The sequence below is a fragment of the Cervus canadensis genome, chromosome 16 (genome assembly GCF_019320065.1).
Source record: "Cervus canadensis isolate Bull #8, Minnesota chromosome 16, ASM1932006v1, whole genome shotgun sequence".
Lineage (NCBI taxonomy): Eukaryota > Metazoa > Chordata > Mammalia > Artiodactyla > Cervidae > Cervus > Cervus canadensis.
The window spans coordinates 26,333,887-26,355,339 of NC_057401.1; positions in this window are offsets into that span (position 1 = coordinate 26,333,887).

The following is a 21,453-nucleotide window of genomic DNA, read 5'->3' on the forward strand; positions in this document are numbered from 1 at the left end:
AAGGAAAAAAGGGAGAAAAATCAAATCAATAAAATTATGAAAAAGAAGAGTTCACAATAGACAACACAGAAATACAAAGGATCATAAGAAAATACTATGAGCACCTATATGCTAATAAAGTGGACAACCTAGAGGAAACAGGCAGATACTTAGAAAAGATCGGCCTTCCAAGACTGAACCAGGAAGGAATAGAAATTATGAACAACCCAATTATAAACACTAAAATTGAAAGTGATCAAAAGTCTCCCCCAAAACAAAAGCCCAGGGCCAGATGGCTTCACAGGGGAATTCTATCAAACATTTAGAGAAGAGCTAATGTCTATTTTTCTGAAACTCTTCCAAAAAATTGCAGAGGAAAGAAGACTTCCAAACTCATTCTACGAGGCCACCATCACCCTGATATCAAAACCAGACAAAGACAACACAAAAAAAGAAAACTACAGGCAAATATCACTGATGAACATAGATGCAAAAATCCTCAACAAAATTCTAGCAAGTAGAATCCAATAGCACATTAAAAAGCTCATACACCATGATCAAGTTGGGTTTATTCCGGGGATGCAAGGATTCTTCACTATATGCAAATCAGTCAATGTGATACACCACATCAACAAATTGAAAGATAAAAACCATATGATCATCTCAATAGATGCAGAAAAAGCATTTGACAAAATTCAGCACCTATTTATGATGAAAACGCTTCAAAAATGGGCATAGAAGGAACCTACGTCAACATAGTAAAGGTCAAATATGAAAAGCCCAGAGCAAACATTATTCTCAATGGTGAAAAACTGAAAGCTTTTCTTCTAAGATCAGGAACAAGACAAGGGTGTCTACTCTCACCACTATTATTAAACATAGTTTTGGAAGACCTAGCTATGGCAATTAGAGAAGAAAAAGAAATAAAAGGAATCCAGATTGGAAAAGAAGAAGTAAAACTCTCACTGTTTTCAGATGACATGATAATATACATAGAAAACCCAAAAGAAACTATCAGAAAATTACTAGAGCTAATCAGCAAATTCAGCAGAGTCACAGGATATAAGGTCAATACACAGAAATCACTTGCACTCCTATATACTAACAATGAAAAATCAGAAAGAGAAATTAAGGAATCACTACCATTCACCATTGCAACAAAAAGAATAAAATATCTAGGAATAAACCTACCTAAGGAGACAAAGACCTATATATGGAAAACTATAAGACACTGATGAAAGAAATCAAAGATGACATAAACATATGGAGAGATATTCCATGTTCCTGGGTAGGAAGAATCATATTGTGAAAATGACTATACTACCAAACGGTATCTACAGATTCAATGGCTTCAGTTTTTCTTCTCTAATCCCCTTAACATAATGCTCTGAAATTAGTCTTCCTAAGACACTGATGTTCATGTATGTTTTCTTCCCAAAAGAATGAATGAATGAAATCAAAATTCCTTAAGTTCACCTTTAAGGACTGAGTTAACTGGCCCAGAATGATCCCCAAAGCCTATATTCCACACCCACCCTACCCAAATCAACTGCTTCATTTCAATCAAACTATTTCTAGCTTTTGAATATGATGTAAACATTTCCACTTTATCTCCATCTGGCTCCACACTTCAGGTCTCTTGGTTTAGGCCCACTGCACACTTTAAAGTCCATTTCAAATCTACAGTATGAAAACATCAGCTTCCTCATTTCACTTCTATCTCTTTCATATCTGATCTCCTCAAGTAAAAATGATCTGTAACATTACCTTTCATTTCTGTGTGTGTACTCTATTTTCTCATGAGTCTGGAGGCACCTTAAGGATAGGAATCATGTCTGAAATCTCTTTGTATTATCCACTGAATCACAATAATTGCCTCATATAATTATTTTAATATTTATAGCATTTTTCAATAATTTTGGAATGATAAATATTGGTAGAATTTTAACAACAACACAAACCTTTGATACACTTATAATAAATATTCTTGATTCAGATGTGAATCTTTTTATATTGTAAAATTTAGAAGAAAACAATGAAAAATTTAATTTCCACATTTCTTACATCTATACTAGTGAAAATTCTCTTGGGTTAGTCATACAAATAGAAAAAATTGGAATCCAAAGGCAAAATCACAAAGGGAGAAGACTCAAGAAAATTACTGGGCGCTTCACTATTTATCCTTTTAAATAACGGAATATAAGTTTACATATCCATGATTGACCGTAGAGGGAATACTCTAAGTGAACATGTAGTTCTTTCTAATGAGCCCTGTGGCTATATTTGGAAATACTTCAGCTCTGTGCAAGTTCATTGGGAATTTATCTCATTGGATTCTTAAAAATTTGTATTACTTTGAAATAAGAAGAATCCATGGGATTTTAAAGATAAGAAACATTTTAGTGCACAAAGTATAGATTTTTAAAATGAGGCTCAGAAAGATTGTCACAAGCTCAAAATCAACAAATTGACTTTCAACTCTTTATCGTACACCAATCTATTTTTCAGTCTTGAAAATGGTGAATTACTATGTAAATATTATGTTCATACATGAAGCAAATAATAGCAAAATACTTTTTTTTAGAAATGGGGCCATTTAGGTAGTTTTCTTCCTTTCCCTTTTAATTCAATTCACAGGTATGAGTTGGCATGTACATACTACATACTTGTAAAGAATGTAATAGTGTACAAGTTAAGCTACTATAAAAAAAGACTGAACAATAAAACAGTTTAAATGAAATCGATATTTACTTCTCTCTCTTGTTTCAGTTTGGGCGGGCCAGACTGAAAGATATTTCTTCTTCAAGATGTCATTCTGAGGTCCCGAGTCATGCCATCTTAGTGCTCTGTCATCTCTCAGAATTTTTATCACCCTCTGCATGCTTGGAGATGACTCACAATCAAGTTAGTGGCCCAGTTCATAAGAAAAGAGTAGAAACCCAAGTAGTTTGTCCTCAGTTTGGAAATATTAAAACATCTTTTTGATCAGATAGGAGTGGTTCGAATTTAGTCATATGGTCAACATTAGCTGCAAGAAAAACTGAAAAATGGAAACCATCTGAGAAGACACGTACTCAGCCTAAACTTGGAGGATACCAGTAATAAAAGGGAAAAGAGAAAATGGAAATAGTTGATGTGTTTAACCATGGTAAGTACTTGTGTACATGTATGCATTTATTTGTTAACTTATTCATTTCATCATTCCAGAAATATTCAGTGAGTGTCATGTTATGTAGGAGACAGTGTGGGTGGTGCAGAAAAATTAAACTTGTCCCAGCCGTGAAGCAGTATACACTGTAGTGGAGAAAATTGTGAAAATGAAATGAGTCTCTATGAGAATTAACATAATTAGTAAGAGAGAACATCAGGTCCAAACTTTAAGCCATAAAGAGCTCATGATGAGTGCAGTGCTTAATCTGTATTCATTCATCTTCTTTCTGTCTATATAAAAATTAAGTAAAGTGATCTTACTTACTCAGATAACACTTCATTATAAGAAAACAAGGTAGCTATGATTGGAACTAACATCTGGTTAGTTCTGAGGTTGAGCATTCGAGGAAATATTCTAGGAAAAAGCCTTAATTTATAAATATTTCAAGAAACTCAGTTAATTATTTGAAATATTTAGTATTGCTGATCCAGAGTTTCAAATGTGCCAGTTCAAAATAATGGCTGCAGTGCTTTCCACTATGCAGTGTTCCAGGGAGGGCCAAATGCAGTTCAGAAAGCAAAAGGCATGCCTGCCTTCATTCACATGTTCTCCAGGCCTGTGTTCTAAAGTGTCAGGTGCTCACCTGAGTTTCAGTCTTAACTATTGCTTTGAGCTACAAAATAAGCAGATAAGCCTCCAGCCAGACACCTCCCTCTAAATACTTAATTTTCTCCAACTACTGTGATCATCACCCATCATCTTCTTCAAACATGATGACCATGATTCATCATCCTCTCTCGACCAGAGAAAATTCACCTATTCCCTTTCACTATCTTTTTTTGCTCTCTTTAGATTCCATAATGTAAATCACTTAAAATAAATGTTTTGTGAAAGCAACCAAATTGGCAAAGCCTTCTTCATAAATCAAGGTATAATCCTTCCTTCAGTGTGCTTCCCCAAATTATTCAAAACAGTTATGACCTATGCAATACAGGGCAGTATTTTTAGGTATAAGGGAGAAAAGTTTCTCACACTCACCCCACTCACACCACCACCCTCCTGAAAAAAACAGAGATTGAATGTTTCAAATTTTTTTATTTTCCCACCAATCTCCCCAAATAAGCCTATAGTTATGTATCAGGTTGTAGAAAACACAATACACTAAAAACTAAACAGAAAATACCTTGGTTCTAAAAGGACATATCAGACTCTAACACATGCACATTTTAATGAGCTTGACTTCTCACTTCTGGGATTGAACATCAAGCATCTGATATGGCCAAATAGCAAGAAAAGTACGATCTCGCTAAAGGATATTGTTGTTGTTGTTTAGTCCCTAACTTGTGTCCAACTATTTTGCAACCCCATGGACTGTAGCCTCCAGTTTCCTCTGTCCATGTGATTTCCCAGGCAAGAATACTGGAGAGGGTTGCTATTTCCTTCTCCAGGGATCTTCCCAACCCAGGGATTGAACCCACATCTCCTGCATTGGAGTTTTTACCACTGAGCCACCTGGGAAATCCAAAGAACAGTATTATCAGAATAATAAAGCAATTGTATAATAAAGCAAAAAAATAAAGCAATTGTATAATATCTTTCCAGCTGTAGACTGAATAAATTAATATTTCTCTTTGTTTTATACATTTCAAAAAATATTTTAAGACAATGCATAATGACATTTTATATGCTACTGATTATAACTTCAGACATCAATTTTTCACAAATATTTATTGAGCACCTACTATGTGCAGTGAACCAAGAAAATTCATGGGAATACAATAGTGCAAAAAGGAGTCCCACTCTTTTATATAATCATTTATGGACTAGTTTTGCTTTTTATCATAAATAGTTAACTCTACTCAGACGTTGATTTCTTTAACAATAATAGAAATTAGCACACCTCTGATGACAGCAACGTTCTTATTTTATGTAACTGTTCTTCACACTTTGAGATTCCTAAATATTTTTAAAAATCAACTCTATGGAGGTATAACTTACAAATTTCCCTGTTTTAAAGGTTAGATGAGTTGTGACAAACGTGCAAACCCATGCAACCAACGCTGTAATCACTTTCAGTTTATCTTAAAAGAACTCATATCTGGACCGCTTAATTGAAGGGTGCACAGTAATGACTGCGGAGCAGATCGGCACTTAGACATCAGCGGCTCCCTCCTAACGTGCTAAGTAGAGTCATTATGCAAAGTGAATTACTCTAAGGGTGAGGATATCCTCAACAACCTCACTCCTACTTGTGGGTTGAAAATTAGGCATAAGAAGGCCAATTGCCAGATAATGCTGTTGCTCTGAGGCTTGTGTACAAACTGAAAGGTTGAAGTGCACGCTTTCAGCACCAGGATCCGTTCCCAGGGGCTTCCCTCTCCCCTCCACGGCTTCCCCCAGCCAGAGAAATACCGCTCCGACCTCGGCGCCCTCATCCTCACGCTCACCCCGCAGACAGGCTATTGTCCTGCCTGGAGTGTCCTCTTCACCAACACATTCCAAGCTGCTTTGGCTCGGGAGAATCTAAACTCGGAGCCTGATGACAGATAACTAAAATCTTTTAAGAGAACTCTGAAAAGAAAAAAAAAGAGAGAAGAGGACCTGGAGCTACATGTCAACTCACACTGTGTTGTCAGCTACTTTAGCTGACTGAGAAATACAATTCTTTCAAATGGAAGGCGTTTCAATGATAACCTTGTTGGGGAATGATATCAGAGGACAGAAGGTGTCACTTTAAAACGTGTAACTTAGTACTTATCAGCACTGTTCATTTCTGGGGCCCTTTCAACTCTTAAAACTACGGCAACGTGGGTGTCACTTATACCCAAGACTAATATATCAAGGATCCAAGATTATGTGTATGCAGAATAAGCATACTGTCGAGGTAGAAAATGTGTAATATTGTTTATGTTTCAGCAAATTTAAGGTAAGTGTATTCATTAAACTAAAAATATGCTCTAGTTGAGTTACCTTAAATTAGATATTTATCTTTATTTGTCTTGGTTCTACCATGTTCATTATGAGGGCCCCAGTTTGTGCTCAGAGATTCCTTACCACTTATGTATTTAGTGACAGTTCTAAACAGAACAGGTGGTTTTAGTTTAGTAACTGTTTGTGTCACAACTAGCAGCCTTAGTGGAAAGTTGAAATAGACTCTAGAAGTCAATGTTTATAGTGAGGGAAAAAAACAAACTATTAAAGCCTTAAGTAACTAGATAATTGGGCTTCCCTGGTGGCTCAGTGGTAAAGAATCTGCCTGCCAACACAGGAGAGGCGGGTTTGATCCCAGGTTTGGGAAGATCCCCTGGAGAAGGAAATGCAACCCACTCCAGTATTCTTGCCTGGGAAATCCCATGGACAGAGGAACCTGGTGGGCTACAGTCCATGTGGTCTCAAAAGAGTCAGACATGACTTAGTGACTCAACAGCAACAACTAGATAATTAGTCAAAGGCATATATGTGTAGATTTTTTACCCACCCAGTTGTTAGATTATTTCTATTTTCATTTGTATACTCAAAATGCGTTTACACTTTGGTGCTATTCCTTTAATTTCTGAAAACTGAAGTTACAAAACAAACCAGGTCATTTATCAAAGTATTTTTAATGCCTGACTTAGATGAAAAGGTGTGTATACTCAAACCTTCTATTATGAATAATAGACTTTTCCCCGACCTATTGACCTCATAATTTTGAAATATAAAAGCCTTGAATTTTTAGAAAAATAAACCTGTTTTAAGTTTAATACATGAGGACTAAGATGATTTTATAGTATTTTAAAACAAAGTTTGCCATAATAATTTTATTGAAAAAAAATGCTGCTAATAACTACACAGACAAAACGTCAGTATTTCATCTTGTCTCATTAGTGAACTAAAATATTTTAAAACTCAATTAAAATTATTAGGAAAGCAGGTATGCATCATTCATTTTTTCTGCAGTGGTTTTTTTTTTATATGCATATTCAGTAAAATAATGTTCATCTTTTTAAAAAAAAGGTTATTTGACTCTATTCTCAATGGTTCTCAACTTGAACTTAGCTACCTCTCAGTTTAACATAGATACCTCTTTGTTATCTGACATTAACTTTAACTGCAAGTGTCAAAATTCCGTGGCCCAATTTGTGAGCAATTCACTACAGAAAAGGTGGGTGGTAATTTTTTAAATTAACCCTTTAACAGAGCAAAAATAATCCAGAGTCTTGACTGTTCTTTCAAATTATCTAATCTAATTCAGCATTTACTCAAGAGATATTTTTACATATCTTCTACTTGAAAAGATCCCATTCTCCAGAGACTCTGCCCACAGTATGAACAGTGACCAATAAAAACACAGGAAAATAAGAAAAGGCAAAGAGTCTAAGTCTCTTTTAGATCCCCAGGCACTTTTTCATTTCTTTTTGTAACGATATGTTCTCCTGAGTCAGAACTGGAAACAAATCCTCTTTGTGCTTGGCCAAGAGTGAAGAGAACAATCACCAATACAAATCCTCACAAGCACATTTGCTTTAACTCACATGGTCTTCCCAGTGAATTTTTGAAAGTCACATCTCTATCCTGAAGCTGATCAGCAAGGTGATGATTCCTTCTTTATTAAAAATATAGGATCCAAACCGGGGCCCTATGACAACCTAGAGGGATGGAATGGGGTAAGAGGTGCAAAGGAGGTTCAAAAAGGGAGGGACTTGTGTATACCTATGGCTGATTCATGTTGATGAATGGCAGAAACCAACATAATTTTATAAAGCAATTTTTCTTCCTTTAAAAATAAATTGTAAAAAAATTTTTAAAATATGGGATGCAGTCCATCCACAGAATTCTTCTTTTAGGTCAGAAGGATCTTCTTGAGTTGCTTCTCTCTAGGGATGATTACAGTAAGATGCAACTCTGTGGAATGAGATTACATCATAGGAAAGCATCAGCAAGATGTATCTTATTGCATTTTCTCAGAAAGAGCTGTGTACCAAAAAATGCAATTTCTCCACTGTTTACTTGAATCATTAACTCCATGACACTGCCTCTAAAAAGCGCTGGAAGAGTCAATCTGGCAGCATATTCTTTATTATGGGAAGAGAAGTCATTTCACTTTTAACTCTAAGTCTATTGTTACCATAATTTTTAAATGAATTTGAAATTTTCCCTGTGTCCAATGAACACTCTAACCTGCTTATGTTTCATATTTCTATTGTCTCTTTCTTTAAACATTTTTTTCTATTATTTCTCAATTTTTTTCCCACTGAGGTTATTATAGAATATTTAGCAGAGTTTCCTTTGCTATACAGTAGGTCCTTGTTGGTTATCTATTTTAAATATAGCAGTGCGTACATGTCAGTCCCAAACTCCCAGTCTATCCCTAGCCCCATTCTTCCCCATGGTAACCCTAAGTTCATTCTCTAAGTCTGTGAGTCTGTTTCTGTTTTATAGATGTGTTCATTTGTATCATCATTTTTTAGATTCTGTGTATAATTGATATGATATTTGTCTTTCTTGTCTTACTTACTGCATTTAGTGTGATAATCTCCAGGTCCATCCATGTTGCTGCAAATGCCATTATTTTGTTCTTTTTTAGTATTAGGGCTGCAACCAATAAATGCTGGAGAGGGTGTGGAGAAAAAGGAACTTTCCAACACTGTTAGTGAGAATGTAAATCAGTGCAGTCATTGTGGAGAACAGTATGGACCTTCCTTAGAAAAACTAAAAAATAGAACTTCCATATGACCCAGCAACCCCACTCTTGGGCATATGTCTGGAGAAAAATTTCGTTCAAAAGTATATATGCACCCCCATGTTCATTGCAGCACTATTTACAATAGCCAAGACATGAAAGCAACTTAAATATCCATCAACAGATGAATCTATTACTTCTTATTTTATTATCCAGTATGGACATACTGAATAAATGTATAAAATGATTTCTCAAAGGACTGTTTTTCCATATGTTTTTTTTAAAACTTCACCTACAATAACCAATGTTACTGTGGGAATACTTAAACATTACAACAAGCCCTCATAACTGAATTGCTTTTTCTAAAAAAAAAAAAAAAAAACTATTTTGAAAATTGCACTGAATTCTTGTTTTTACCTCATAAAACCTAGCTTCCTCAAAAATTAAAATTCCAGATACTCAATAGCAACTATGATCCCACAAGTGCTTCAATTTCACATGCATAAAGATGCATAAGTTGCACTACATTTCTAAAAGTGTAAGTACAGTTGCTAATATAGGTCATTTTTTTGACTCTTAGATTATAGATAGGGAGTATAAAATAGAATATTTTAAAAAGTGCAAAGTATTACAAAATAATGAAAATATTTAAGAAGTCTAGCACCATTATAACAACAGTACATATAAAACTAAAAATACCAAAATATATCAAATATACTAAAGATAGCTTATAATTTTGTTCCTTTGTATTAAAAGTGTGTGTACCAAGTTGCTTTAGTCATGTCCAGCGCTTTGCAACTCCACGGACTGTAGCCTGCCAGGCTTCTCTCTCCGTGGGATTCTCTAGGCAAGAACACTGGAGTGGGTTGTCATTTCTTTCTCTAGGGTATCTTCCCAACTCAGGAATTGAACCTGCGTCTTTTATGTATCCTTCATTGGCAAGTGGGTTCTTTACCACTAATGCCACCTGGGAGATCCTTATTCTAAAATGCTTATAGACTAAAATTTTATTGTGTATAGAAATTAGCATGATATAGAAGAAATTATTTATTTCATCTTTAGAAAAATATGCAATTATTCCATATACTCTTTGTCTAGCTAAGTATCTGATATTTTAGAACTTGATAATGTAGCTAACACACGGATACACCAACCCTAAAATCATTCTTAGGGAACTAAAAACTAAATACTTCTGCTGTCTAGTAACCTCAAGTATTCTGAGGAGTATGAACTCATTCAGCCCACCATGATGATCATATAGTTAAAAAAAAAAAAAGAAAGAATAACATTATCAAACACTGGTTAAATAACTGCTGTGCTCAGATATTAATTAACTTCCTAAAAGCACCTAGCTGTAAGGTGTCAGTCCTAATTATGGCCAACACTGAACCTCATTAATGTGCAAGGTTCCAATTGCATTAACATCACTATCCTTGCTTTACAGAGGGGGACACTGGAGTTTGGAGAAGATAAAGCGCTTGTCCATTTCCCTATTAAGTAAGAGAGCCACGATTTCCACTATATTCCCCATGACATTGAGTCTCTGTGTTTTGCCTCACCACCTAGTGTCTTATGGAGGCATAAGACCTAAGCATATTTTTAGTTTTAAATATTAATAGATACCTAAGTATACTTAGTTAGATACCTAAGTATCACTGATGGGCTTCCCTTGTGGCTCAGCAGGGAAAGAATCTGCCTGCGATGCAGGAGACCTAGGTTTGATCCCTGGGTTGGGAAAACCCCCTGGAGAAGGGAAAAGCTACCCACTCCAGTATTCTGGCCTAGAGAATTCCATGGACTGTATAGTCAGTGGGGTCCCAAAGGGTCGGACACAACTGAGCAACTTCCACTTTCACACATCACTAATAATATCCTATGTCATATTTTAATTAATAAAAGAGCTAAATTTTATAACTCACAACTGTATCACCTATATATGAATGCATCATCTTTTTCAGAATTCTTTTACAAATGGTATCTCATATGTCCTTCCCAGGGCTTCCCCGCTGGCTCAGTGATAAAGAATCTGCCTGCAATGCAGAAGGTGCAGGAGAAGCAGGTTCGATCCCTGAGTCAAGAAGATCCCCTGGAGGAGGAAATGGCAAATCACTCCAGTATTCTTGCCTGGAAAAACCCATGGACAGAGGAGCCAGGCAGGCTACAGTTCACGGGGTCACAAAGAGTCGGACATGACTAAGCACTTAAGGGAGTGGCTTTTATTAACGTCTGTGGAGTCATGAAGAAAAGAAATTAAGTGACCTGAGTGAAGTCACACACAGACCTTCCTCCACAGGAAGGTTGAACCCAGGGTCCCTATTATTCCCACTAAATATGGTATCAGTATCTTTAATGACAATGTAGTAGTGGTAAATAATGTTACAAATCATAAGATCTTAAGATTAATCACAAGAGCAATGTTCGTTAAAAGCATTACATTTTCATAAAACTTAAATGAACTGATTTTAAAAACAGAAACAGGGTTACAGATGTAGAAAACTAACATGATTACCCAGGGGGTAAGGGGGGCAGGAACCAATTGGGAGACCTGGACTTTCATGTACATACTACTATATATAAAACAGATAATCAACAAGAACCTACTGTAGGGCACAGGAACTCGACTCAATACCCTGTAATGCTTTATATGGGAAAGGAATCTAAAAAAGAGTGGGTATATGTATATGTACAACTGATTCTCTTTGCTGTACACCGAAAACTAACACAACATTGTAAATCAACTATACACCAACAAAAATGTTTTTAAAAGAAGTCACAGAGCTTGTCAGATAAACCAGGGGAAACACATGAATATGAAATAAAACTGTAATGTTTTTCTTAAAAAAAAAAAACCCACAAAGACTGAAAAAAATACTGATCCAGTGACATCATCCAAAACATTTTATTCCTATGACTATACTATAATTCAGGATACCAGTAGTATTCAAGCAAATACTGTTTCAAATGTTGACTTAGAGAAATTCCTATTTTACTTGTACAAATTTTTACCCTGGGGCTTATCAGCATGGATCTAGACAAAATATCCAAAGAATGAACCAATTATTAGACCTTTTAAGTAACATTAGTCTATATAACTGATGTCTAAAAAAAAAAGAAGACGAAAAGTCATATATCAACTGTCTAAATTTAAACATTTCCTCGATTAAAACTTCATGAGGATTTCCTTCAATTCTTCAGTTGAAACTGAAATAGTCTGAATGGAAAAAATTATTTTATTTCAGCAAAACTTGCTTTCATTTTTTTCTCAAAGAACAGCAAGCTGAGACATCTTGGCCTGTATAACTCATCACTGTCCATGTAAACGGTAGCTGCCCTGGGGCTTGAAAGATGTAGGCAATGTTTTTTCTTTTTAAATCTTTTTCTCTTCAAAAACTTTGGTACCTAATTAGTAGATATCTCTGAACTTTTCGGTGTAGGTCAGGGTTAAACCTGTGGGAATATATGCTGTAGGTCTGTTGTAAAATAAAACCTCTGCTTTAAAAAGTATCGCCTTACATTACATGGAAGTGAGGTATTTCGTTCTCTTTCTTCAAGGTTTCCCTCCTCTACAATTTATTCCAAGCACCTCTGAGAGAAGAGAGGAGGTGTAGGAAAGAGAGTCCATTTTTCTACCCTGGACTGAGAAAGATTCCATGTTAATAGCTGATGTGTTTAAAAAATCTTTCATACTTATTTGTAAATGTGTATTTGGATTTTTCATATGGAAAATATGTATATGGATTTTGCATTAGCAAAAATGTGATGGTGTTTTAGTTCCTGTCTTTTTCATTTCATTAATGATAAAATTAGAAATTATTGAAGGAAATTGCTCCTCTGTGAAACCCCTCTACTGCTCTGCTGCTGTTGCTTTAGTGTCCAACATTTCTGACCTATGGACTGTATAGCCCGCCAGGCTCCTCAGTCCATGCGATTCTCCAGGCAAGAATACTGGAGTGGTTTGCCACGCCCTCCCCCAGGGGATCTTCCTGACCCAGGGATCGAACCCAGGTCTCCTGTATTGTAGACGGATTCTTTACCGTCTGAGCCACCGGGTAAGCCCTCTATTGCTCAGAGACACTCATTTTTCTTTCCCTGGCTTCTGTGCAATTATTTTATGATAGACTTCTAATGACTCAAAAATAGTCACCTGACACCTCTCCTACACACGGAGAAAGCAATATCCCCAGTATTCATAGCATTAACGACTCTGAGCTCTGGCATTACTCCATAGGACTTAAGTATTCATGCCTGTTACTTGCCCTCTATTATTTTGCACTTTGAATATCATGATTTATGTCCTATTTTGCCCAAAGTGGGATAAAAATAGTGGTGTTTATGTTTGTTTTCTGACTAATTTGTCATGACTAAGTCAAATTGGACAAACTCCCTAATATCTTAGGCCCAGTTTTATTCCCTATAAAATGAAGATAATACTACTAGGATCACAGGTTGCTACGAAAATTAAATGTGTGACTGTTCTTTGGAAAGAACACCATACAGTATAGTCACCTTTGTGATGAAAGTCTCTTCAAGAGGGAGTATAGTCTTTTTAAAAGAGGTGGTCTTGTTCATTTTCTAATTAGTGTCCATTGTCTAATCATTGTTTTAGAAAATTCATCTATTTTAGGATTTCCAAAATAACAGGACTCAAATGAGAAATGGATGCAGACACTTTGGATACACTTGTCATGCACAAAAAATGCCTGGAAGTACCAAGTCTATTTCTATTTCATTCTGTCTGGACAATCCTGTTTCCTGCCTGTGTCCAACACACACTGTTCGTACCCGGCTCTATCCAGGCTGAATGCTGTGGACTAAGATTCTGATCTGTCAACAGTGGGGAGAAAGTAGCACTTGGCAGCTCATTCATTTTGAAAGACTACATCTTTGGCCAAATCTACTAAGTTCTATACTATGTCTACAGTAGAAATATTCTTGTGTTCACTACTTTTTTTTCTTAGACTTAGCATAGTATTTTGTATACATAAGAAATTAATAATAATTTTTAAAGAATCCAGTTCAAAATTATTATCTATCTTTATGTTTCATTCTCAGGTCAAAATAAAGAGACTGAGGATCACAGTGTTCCAAATAAGTTTCAAATAAGTTCCAAATATATGGAACTTATTTGAAACTTATTATATATATATACATATATATATATATATATATAAACTGTGCATTTCTCTGACATGCTAATGGATGATTTAGGGTTCCAAAACAAGTCACTTGACCACTTGACCTGATGACTTAGAAAATTACATCTCAAAGTATCAATTTACATATCAATACCTATTAAGGATCATTTGCAACCTGTAGGTTACTTCTGATTTAGAACTGCTTGTTCCTCCATATTTTTAAGAGCATATTATGAGGACAAAGTGAAACTTGGGTTATTATATTTTAAAGTAGACTGCATGAAGAGATCAGAGAGTAAGGAAATGTAAATCTATTGGCTTGAATTCTAGTTTAATGTACATTTAGCTGCATGAAGGCAAGAACTATGTTTTTGCTGACTGTTCTTATCCCAGCATCCAGAATAATGCCAGGTACATATTAGGCCTCAGCAACATCTGTGAGTTTTAATATATAAATGAATCTATTGAGTATCTATAAGATATCATCCTAAGTGGTAGGGGATACAAGAGTAAAGAAAAAGCAGTTGCTATGTGTATCTGGGTACCACACCAGGAGCCACACCTTACATCCTAGGAGCTCAGACCGACCAAGGAAGTGTAGTCTTCACAGGCGGTCTCTCCAGGAATCAGTTGGATGGCAAGCCAAGTGGGAGGAGACGGAGGGGGGCTTCTCCCAAGGCTTCCTCCATTCAGGTTTTGCATTTGCCCCATCTTTCGGCTCCATGGACCTCCACAGTCTGCTGCCGTCGTCTCTCCACTTATGCTTGCCAGACCCCCAATGAGGCACAGGCTGTGCGTTTCTGAGTCTAACCCATTCTTTCAGGGTGTTTTCTACAGCAGAGCCTTCAGGGCCCTAGGGGCACAAGGCATTCTGTTTCACAGTAGTCTCTTTCCCAGGACAGAGCAGGGATGGCCGGACGTGGCTCACTCAGGCAGAGTCTCCTGATGCCCAGGCAGCCATGACTCCTTCTAACATTTCAACTCTATTACAGGCACGCTGTCTCCACTAACAGGTGATTTTCTCTTGGGGAGCTTCAGTCTCTTCCTCTAATTGAGTCTCTCTGGAGAAACGCACAATCCTTCAATCAGATTTGCATTTGCCTGAACCCCAATTACAGTCTGGGTTCATGTCTTCTAACACATACTCATAATTCCAGAACTTAGCCAAGCAGCTGTTTCATGGTCCCAGGCTTTCCATGACAAGTAAGGAGTTCTCAAAACAGTCTATGCCATCTAGAGGCTGCTCTGCCCAGAGCATTCAACTAGACCTGCCGGAAAATGCCTCACGAATGCCACTTGCCAGACTTGTGGAGTGTGATCTCTGACCCAGGCCAATGGCATTCTGCACAGACTGTGATAAATTCCATAATGCAAGTCTTTCAAAGGTATGATAGGAATGCAGAGATGAAACTGAATTTGAGACTTGGAAAAAAACGTCCATCAGTTGAGTCTTATAGGATGAACACCATTCCCAGACAAACAGCTAAAGGAAGAAATAGTTTTCCATTTGGAAGTGACAGAACAGAGGGAAAAAAACAAAATTTTAGAGTCTGGAGGTTAAAGAGTCAGAAAAGAATATATTACATAAAATAAGGAGAAGAAAGAAGACAAGATACAAAGGGGAATTTTTACATAAACTTCACAGCCACACAATGCAGATATTTGGAAGATAGAAACAGAGTTACAAATATTAAACATAATCCTTCTAGTGAGTTTTAAACATGTGTGATATACTATTAAGTTAAAATGGTTTAAAACTGCTGTGTACACTATAATCTCACTTATAGAAAAATTTGAAAATATTCAGATAGAAAAAAGTTGAAAGCAGATGTTAAGAATTGCTATCTCTGATTGCTAGAAATATGATAAAATTTGATTCTATTTTTTCTTAGTTTTCATTCTTTTTGTTTATTTGGACCTTGTGATGTTATTACAACAAATGTATTAATTATGATTTTAAAATAATGCTAACACAAATACACAGAAAGGGGAGAGAGTTCCCAAGTATAGATTTTCTGAAATTGAGGTTCATCTCTAATTTTTATAAGGCTATATTAATAATGAAGAAAACAATATTTCTACATATATATACATTTTATTACTTTATGATGAGTATTTACTGGCATGCAAATGATAGCTTGGCTTATTTTTCTTTCATGAAGTAGATACTGAAAGTGAAAATTATGAAAAAAACTAAATTTATACAGTTGTAATGAATTTCTCAGAGTATGAATTCTGTTGGACCAAGAAGATGAGGCCAACTTTAGTACAAGTACATTTGGGTCGTGACTGAAAGATTGTGAAGAAGGGTTCTAATGTAAAAACATCTCTCCCATTCATCTGCGCTCTTTGTGGACAAAAATCCTTACTATTTACCTCACTTTTGAAAGCAATAGTTAACATTGAAATGCTGTCTAAAATGAGCAAGACTTTTGAAGATGATCAGTTACTTTAGTTTGCATTCATTTTCAGGTTCCCGGTGGGTTAAAGGAAACTGGAAAATGGAAAACTTCAGTTCTGATCAGGGGCAGGGGAGCGGAAAAGGTCGGGAGCAAACAGCGCTTCTTTCCTCGAGGTTCCCGTCACCAGGTTGTGAGCTCCCTGAGAACAGGAACTATGCCCTACTTGTGTCTTCTTAAATCCCGCACACCCAGGACAGTGTCCAGGGCATTGGATGAAGCAAGAAAAGGAAGAGGGCGGGGAAGAACAAAAGAGGAGCTGCTCAGGAGGTTCGCTGAGGCTATAGAAGTGTCCAAAGGCTGCTGAGCACCTGCGAAGAGGATGTCAGATGGAAAATCATCCTCACCATTTTCCCCAGTCCTCATTGGCTTCCTGCCCCCATCCACATGTTCTCAGGTAGCGTCAGAGGAGGATGCAGGAGGGAGAGAGAAGAGCACTGAAGATATGTGCTTACATTATTGGCCGACTGAAACACACACATACATACACACACACACAGCAAGGAGCAAAGAAGAAATAAAAGGAAAAGAAAGGAGAAGAGATGGGAGGGGAGAAAAGACTAGAAAGGAGGGGAGGAGAGGGGAGGGAAAGGAAAGGAAAAGGAAAAGAAAAATACATTTTTCCAACCAAAAAAATTTAAAACTCAATGTAGCTCTCTATTTTCAAGGATAACAACACGTTTCGGTAATGTGTAGTGGAATCTCATTAACTGAAATCTTGTAAAAATTCTCAGTTGAGTTTTCTTTCTTTTCTCAAGGAAAATAACATACAAATTTATAATGAGTTGGGATGGATTCTAAAGGTACTTTCTTAGCTTGCTGATGATTTATGACGAGAGAAGGACTACCCCAGCACATACATGCAGCGTGTTTGTCAGGGGATGGGTAGGCTCCAAACTCAAAATGTCACTAATTCCCGTAACTAGGCCAGTGTAGAGACTTGTCCTCTTGAATTAAGTCAAAAATACCTACTACTAGGGGATCAGAAGTTCAGAGATTAGTAAGCCTCTCAAATTTAGTCATGTAAGACTCTTTATCCAGTTTCAACATCTGACTTTTTTTCAGCGGGCAGTCGTGTCCCCTAAAAAGAACATTCAACACAACAAATGCATCGTAGAGCTGACCAATTAAGATCTTATTCACATTATAAAAGGGTTCCCTTTGATTTTAAAAGTTTATTTAATGCAGTTTAAATGATTTGGTTCACAAAAAATGCAAACTTACTATAATGTTATAAAAGCACTCATGTGGGCAAACTGAGTTGTGTCTGTATTAATTAAATATAGTTTCATTGGCGTCAATATAATTTTTCCTTTAAAATCTAAACTTAGTATTTTGTACTTATGAAAAGAGTAGGGATTAATGGATAGATAGATAGATTTAGAACTGGAACACAATGAAAATTACATTATTACCTGCATACTAGTATAAGAAAAGATTCAACAGTTTTATTATCAGAACCAATGCAACACATAAAGGTAAAGAGAACTATTCAGTCAAAGGTCTTAACTAAAGAACAGAAGAAAAAGGAAAGCCCTCTAACACATTATAGGTGCTTTTACAGAATTAAAGGGTAAATTTTTATGAGTTAAAAAAATGCACATTGGGCACCTAGGTTCTAAGAGGCATACACAACATCCATGCTTATTTCCATAGTTTGCAACATTACAAAATTCATAGAACATTTTAACTTAAGACATAAAAGGACAGTTGCTGTTCAAAAAGAAAACTAAATAAATTGATTTTATATTTTTTCTTAGCATATTTTTCTTCTCTTTTTTTAAATTGATATTCAGATTTAAATCCTTCTTGAAACTATAAAACTGGGAATGTATAAACTTTGCTTGTGTCTGGTTTCAAAGATGGTCATTTTTTTCCCTTTTCTTTCTATTCTTTCCTTCTTTTCTTTTCTTTTTTATGCACAAAATGTCTGCCAAGCCTGAAAATGATGCAGATCATGTTTCGATGTCTGTTAGGTGGCGCTTACCAAGCAGTCTGGCTCTGGTCAGGGATTTTTCAACTGCTCACTGTGGTGGAATTACAGTAGGGGGTTAGGAGTGGGGTAAGTGGGAGGGAGACTTTGTCCCCGTTGCATTTAAAATTACATCTAATCTTATCAGGGCGCTCGTCATTGTTTCTGGCGGCCAGGAGCAGGTACAGTACTGCTTTTGTTCAAGTCAGTAACTTTGTTGAATAAAGTTGAGGGAAAAGCCAAGACTAAATAATATTCTTTCAGAAGCTCATGTGCTGATTGAAAAAATGCTTTGAAAGAGAACAAGAGAAAGGTGGGGGTGGGAAGAGAGACAGGTAAAGTCACAATAGAAAAAGTATCAATGTAGTAAGAAAAGAAGCAGAAACTTAAAGATTAGAAGAAACTCGTACAGAAAAAAAGTTTTTTCAAAAATACTTTTATTCTTATCCGCTAAAATGTACTGGCTCGTTTTCTTTGGCACTATGTAATCGTAAAACTCAGGGACCATACACTGTCTATTTCTACTATTTGAGAAAATTGAAAGTTAAAGTAAGACTAGTTGTTGTTGCTTTTAATGGCACAAAGCTACAAAGTATATTTTCTCTTTGCACAAATAAATGTTCCGAAACTTTGTTTTTCTCTCATTAATGATTCTGACTTTTTAATGTGCTAAAATATCAGTTGAAGAGTCTTTGTCACAAAACTTGAGGTTGTGCTAGACCTAAGATAAGTGGTAATAAATCCAAGTTCAAAAAACTTGCCCTAGCGAGTTTTGAACAAAGCAGAGACACTAGATTTCTAACAACCATAATAATATAATTATCAGCAAGAAAAGAAACCCCTCAGTTTTCGTGTGTCAATAGAGTCCAAGTTAATTCAGACAGAAATAACTGGAACTAAGATTTACAAGAGATTCTGTTATTGTCATTTGAAAATTAAGATAGAAAGTTGTTTGAACACATTCAGTTTTAAATCTGGCAAATTAACCTAGTTATTCATAGACATACTCTAGAAAATAGTTTCTACCCTAAATGACTGAATTGAATTTTTATCAATTATAATTAAATTATATTAAAATAGTTTAAACAAAATTTTTGAAGCTTGAAAAATATTTTTCACTGTGCACTTTAAGAAAATGAAAAATCAAAATGATTGATTCTCCTGATCAGTAACAATTCTATGGAAACTTCATTGTCTCTTATTCTCATCTTTTTTAGCTTATAATACTTCACTTTCATATTACGATCAAGAAAGACCTTAAGCTATGTTTTATGGAGGGGTACAAATATAAATTCTAATTAAACACATTTTAGTGATGTGCTCTTTCTCCACATTATACTTACAGTTAGACAAGTATTCTGACACTTTCAAAACAGTCCGAGGAGAGAATACAGGTATGAAAACTACAGTTTAAGAGATTTTAAAATTGCAAAGTCACATTTTGTTCTTTGATAGATCACCATAAGTGATACGTGACTAAAATTAACATTCACATTATTTTTCATAGATTAAAATCAAGTATGTACTATTCAAAGTATTTTTAAGTTATATTGTAAGTTCTTTAGCTGCCACAGTTTATTTGCATATCCATTTTGTGCATATCACCATAGAATTATTTGATTAACAGCCACTGTGTATCATTATAGTTTCATGGAGAAAAACTACTTTTAGACATTGTCATTCACTTTAACTTTTCAGTTAAAAACTTTATATCACATTTCAGGGTCACATTCAAAAATCACCTACTGCTATTGATATTATATTATCCTTTATAATTGGATTATAGAACTCAAGGAACAAGTATACAGGTCATATTTATAAAAGCCAAATTTACTAAATGTTCCATTAACAGACTTAACAATGAGGTTTTAAAAGTTATTTAGTGGCCCCTAAAATATCCTTTTCTTGGTTGACCTTTAGTCTAAACGTCTTTTTCTTTTGTTCCTAAAAATTCTTACATATCCTTTTGGTGCTGGATATTGTCTCAATATTCAACAATACTGTTGCAATTCACAAGAGATATGAAATCACGATCTCACTATTAGTCATAGTAAATAAAGACTTTCTCACTTTACATTTTTTTATAAAAATGAGAAAGGAATTGAATGTTACATTTTTCTTTACTTATTGAATTCCAAATTATGCACTTACTTGTAATTACCTTCCTTAAATCATTTCTGTAATTTTCACTAAATAAATTACATTTTACTTTCACTGTTCCCAGACTGATTTTAATGACAAGCTAGGCTTGAGATGGAAGGCATAAATGAGCGAAGAAGAGTAGAAAAGTTTCCTAAAAATAAGAGTTGGGGAATCCAACTCTTATTTTTAGGAAACTTTTGAGACTAGATTTTCCCCCAACTCTTATTTTTAGGAAACTTTTGAGACTAGATTTTCCCCCAACTCTTATTTTTAGGAAACTTTTCTACTCACTTACCATTCTGAAGCATCACCTACTTTATTTTTTTTTCCTAAGCTGCCCTCTTTATTCCTCAATTAAATATCATAAAGTTAGATTCAGTGTGGGGGAGGAGGTACAGTGTGCTTGGGATTTATTACAAGGAAAATCCAGGGAAATAAGGTCATATATCTTCAACTATATGTAGTTATGCTATATATCATTTAGAGATGGTAAATCTGATCATCATCACTGATTTTGAAACTAAAAAAGCTGACATATAAGAAGACGAATTACTTTCATCATGAGCTATAGACTATCAGTAATATCACTCTGAGTGCTAAATTAAAACTCAAGTTTTTAAGAGATATGCTAATTGTTTGACCCTCTTGCAGTATGGAATATAAACTTTCAATTTTTTAACAAATGTTCTTTTCCTTCAAAATTACTTAAATTATTTGCTTGAAGGGATAACTAAATTTTCTATTTTCTTATTTATGTACTCTCGTGAAACTTTCATCTCCTAGAATAAGGGGCCAGAATAAGGGGCCACATGTTCACTGACTACAGCCATGGTCTAATGTCATGAACAAGTGCCTTAGATGGTGATGCTTAAGGCAGATCTATCCTGTACTTAGACACAACTCCCACATCGACTATAGTAAAAACCACATGCTCAAACAAGGCTCAAAATCAA